Source organism: Apium graveolens, unplaced genomic scaffold (assembly GCF_009905375.1).
Source record: "Apium graveolens cultivar Ventura unplaced genomic scaffold, ASM990537v1 ctg1420, whole genome shotgun sequence".
Lineage (NCBI taxonomy): Eukaryota > Viridiplantae > Streptophyta > Magnoliopsida > Apiales > Apiaceae > Apium > Apium graveolens.
This window is the reverse complement of record NW_027417230.1, coordinates 72,664-76,366: the sequence shown is the minus strand read 5'-3', so window position 1 is coordinate 76,366 and position 3,703 is coordinate 72,664. Positions and strand designations below refer to the sequence as shown.

Genomic DNA, 3,703 nt, shown 5'->3' with positions numbered 1-3,703 from the left:
ATTTTATTTTTAAGTCGGCCGCTTGTGGTTATATTAGGGTTTTACCTACATTTTTTATTTTCTCTATTCTGGAGGCCCAATTGTATATAATATGTTTGAGTGGGCCGAATATAGTTTAAATTTTTGATTCAACATAGTGTGCTCCATGTATTATATAAATTAATTGGATGTGGATGTACAAGTCTAAATAAGTATTACCCTAATTTATTTTGTACGGTAAATAAAATGACATTGTAAAAATTAAGTAGTAAGTATTGTATAAAAAACATAACTTAAAAATGACATTTTATCGAAAATTTTAAATTTGATTATATATAAATCACATACTGACCTCAATTAACAATAATATATGTACAACTAAAACCCTTACTAACAAGGATAATATTACTATTACAATAGATTTAAGTCTAAAAAACATGTCCGTATAATGTAGAAATTAATTGTCATGTACAAAATAATGTTTACATAACAATATTTAATCAAATTGAATTTCTAGAGGTATAAGATACGATACAAAATTTTTTGACAAATAATTTATACGTATTTGAAAAATGATAAGGTTTTTAAAAATATTTACTAATTTCTTTATTTATTTAAACATAAGAATTAAAGTGAATGATAATATGATTGTTGATTTTTATTTAATTATTAGTCTATTTGATTTGAAAATATAAAATGACACTAAATTGTGGGTAAAATTATATATACCATATTTCATCCACTGGTTGATGGGGAAAAATCTAGATTGGGAAGACATTCCATGAGAAATACAACTCATAGTGTCTAGCATATAAGTTGTTCGACTTGACCATATGTACTTTGACGTAATTATAATCAAAACTTTTATTAATTTCAATTGTAATAAAAATTTATTATTGTAAACCATGCTTATATTTATAAACATGCTTTATAACTCAAAATTTTCAATAAAAAGTTTTCTAATAAATTTTGGGTCTTTCCACAAGGTTAGTAGGAAATGGAAACCGGCAACGTGAACCGACTTTGTACTTTCTTGCTACCAGTGACAAGCACAAAAGGCTTACTAGTACAAAAAGATATTATTTTGTCAAATATGTACCAAAATACAATTCCATTATTATTTTAAGATGAATAAAGATGATATGTTCACAAATTACTTTTCGAATTTCTTTTTTGAATAAAATTATAAATATTAAACTTTAATTCAAAAAATAAATATTTTAAACAGATATGTAACATTATGAATTTTACATGAAAAAGTTAAAATGTGTTGTAAAAGACATGCCTGTACTTTAACAAAACTAAGACATTTTGTCAACCCTAAGTAAGTTTTATTGTTATCTTAATTTATATTTTGTACTTGCAACACTTAAAGTCTGTAAAAATGCAAAGAAGCATACTTGAGTCTTTTCCTTAAAACAGTATCAAGCATAAGGATTCTATCTAGAACAAGATCAAGAAGATCATGCCTCAGAAGAATTTTGAAGAAGCTTGGAGTTGAATAAATCTGTTTGGAGAAAAATACTCCAAGTCAAGATCTCTACAAGTGACAGATTTAATGTTATAGAGAAGTCATTCGAGAACTCCAGAATGGCTTATCGAGAAGTCAGAAAAGCTACTAGAGAACTCAGAAAGATATTGACAAGCCAAATTGAAGACATGAAGATTGGAGATATCACCAATGCTACCACCGCTCATGCCATTATTAAAGTTACCACCAATGACACAGAGGCTATTTGCACAGAAGATAGTAATTTTGTATATCGCTGAAGGGAGACCAGGCTACAGAACTAAAAATTACAACAGGCAAAAAATCAATCGCTTCAAGTAAAAACAAAATTTGAAGATAAAGAAACTAAAATATGCAAAAATATCTCAATCATGTTTACTCACCGCCAATGGGAGATAAATAGGTTTGCTGGGTTTACCAACATCAATGCACGGAAAGTACGCAGAAGTTCTAAGTTCCAAATTCAGATGTCTTCTAAAGTATTCATAAACTGTAATCTCCTTAGGCTTCACTTCACCACGGCTACCGGTATCTCCAGGTTTTTCTTTCAATGTGAAACTTCAAACAGAAAGAAACAAAGTGAGAATCAATTCACAGACAGGCCTCTTCATTTTGAACATTAGAAAAGGATGAATTAAAAAAATTAAACAACTTACTATAGCTCATTGCAAGGCTTCTCACTCAACCCTTTTATCTTAAATTCTCGGTTGCTATGCGTGGCCTTGACTCTCATATTTCTCAGCATTTTCTTGGCCAGTTGCATTTGTAAAAGCACAATTTAATAGACACAAAAAAGAAGCATAATGCAGGTTTTTCAGGTGTCATTTCATGAATTACCTTAATCCAGTCTATTCTACGAGCATCGTGTATACCCTGATTGGCTCTCAGGAAATCAATTACAGGCCCAGGAGTAAGGATCATGGTGGTTGACACGTCTGAAAAAATGAATGAGTAAGTGGGCATCAAGTGAAATAAGGGAGTCAAGTGAAATAAGTGTTTTAGAGATATAATCTTGAAAACGGGGTTAGGCAGAAAATATAGCATCCTTACCTAAATTGAGTGACAATCCTCCCTGAGTAGGACGAAAACTAGAATGGAGACCACGACAAGCAGAAACCCCTCCTCCAACACTAGTAAGCATCCTAGAGTCGTCATGGAAAAATGACTGCCTCACCAAAAGGCAATCCCTGCATATTCCACATTCATAACAGTAAGCAATGCATCATTTCAAAGTGCAAGTTTCTTAATTAGTTCCGGTAGTCTGGATACCTTTTAGCCGCTTGCTGTCTCAAGACAATGTCAAGCACCCTCAGTGCATCTTAAACTTTTTCAGTGTCAGCTCCATTCAAATATAAGCTTATGGCTGAAAATGGTTAGCGTGCCTACCTGTTTATGTATTGAAATATAAGTTTTTACAACACTATAATTTGTCCCAAATAGAGCCTACATCTTTATCAAGTAAGAAATCTCATTTTCAACCATGTGTCATGTAATATAAAGTTAAATAGTGATGGGGCTTCACTTGTACTATCTACATTTATATTTATGCTATATATTTGCATAGTAAAAGTTAAAAAAGAACAAAGAAAGCTTACACAAGTAGATTGATGAAGAGGAGAAAAAGAAGGGACTTGGAGCACTTTCTTCATTGTTTGTGGAACTTGTTGCAAATAGCAAGAAAAATATAATTCCTCTGCATATGTCTCTAAAAAATTTTCACACATAAACATAAAATAAATTTAATAGTGTAATCAAACAAATATGAAGATAAAATATAAATAATATGTGGGCTTCTTATCTATAAATTTTCATTTTTTTAGTATATCATGTATTTGATTATTTATGAGGAACAAAAAAGTTATTACAAATGTAACTAAATTCTTTTTCTTAAATTTGACATATAATCTTGAAAGGGATTATTCTTGATATCAAGATCATTTAAAAACAAATACAAATGGCATTTCATGTCAATCCACATCCATATATACAAGAAAAATGGGATACTTATTGCAGTGTTTTAATTTTTAACAAAAGTTTGTGCAAAAAACACATAAGAAAGGGAAATAAAGAAATAGGAAAATATAAATTATTACCTTACCCTTGTTAAACAATATCAATTCATGATAATCTGCAAATCTTGTCCACTTAATCCTGCACCAATTCATTTGAAGATGTGTTTAACCTTACAGCACCAAAACACTCTTTCACACAAAA

At 30.2% G+C, this 3,703-nt stretch overlaps 1 long non-coding RNA gene across 1 annotated transcript; it reads right to left on the bottom strand.

Moving 5' to 3' along the window:
* Positions 1–2,546: 2,546 nt before the first annotated feature.
* Positions 2,547–3,173, bottom strand: LOC141699853 (uncharacterized). Its single transcript, XR_012566137.1, has 3 exons — positions 3,085–3,173; positions 2,759–2,875; positions 2,547–2,676 (listed from the first exon to the last, which is right to left on the bottom strand). It is a non-coding gene; the product is annotated as an uncharacterized LOC141699853 (long non-coding RNA).
* Positions 3,174–3,703: the final 530 nt, after the last annotated feature.